Below are 538 nucleotides of genomic sequence, written 5' to 3' on the forward strand. Positions count from 1 at the left end.
TGCCTCACCCCCCTCGTGGTGTAGAACTTCTTCCTAATGTCCAATCTGAATCAATCCATATCTAGTTTTAACCCATTCCCCCTAGTCCTGTCACTATCCGACATCCTAAAAAGCCCCTCACCAGCTTTCTTGTAGGCCCCCTTTAAGATACTGGAAGGCTACGATAAGGTGTCCTTGGAGCCTTCTTTTCTGCAGACTGAACACCCCCAACTTTCAGAGTCTGTCTTCGTAGGAGAGGTGCTCCAGCTCTCTGATCATCCTCGTGGCCCTTCTCTGGACACCCTCCAGCACATCCTTCTCTTTATTGTGCTGTGGGCTCCAGAACTGGATGAAGTACTGCAGGTGGGGTCTCACGATTTAGGGGACATGGCAGTGTCGGGTTGACAATTGGACTAGATGACCTTAGAAGTCTTTTCCAACCTTAATGATTCTTTGAGTCTATGCTGGAGAGCAACTCTGGGGCGAAGGCGCTGGTGGACAGCAGGATGACCAGGAGCCTGCGATATCCCCTCGTGGCCAAGAAGGCCGATGGCATCCT

The sequence above is a fragment of the Apaloderma vittatum genome, unplaced genomic scaffold (assembly GCF_000703405.1).
Source record: "Apaloderma vittatum isolate BGI_N311 unplaced genomic scaffold, ASM70340v1 scaffold1578, whole genome shotgun sequence".
Lineage (NCBI taxonomy): Eukaryota > Metazoa > Chordata > Aves > Trogoniformes > Trogonidae > Apaloderma > Apaloderma vittatum.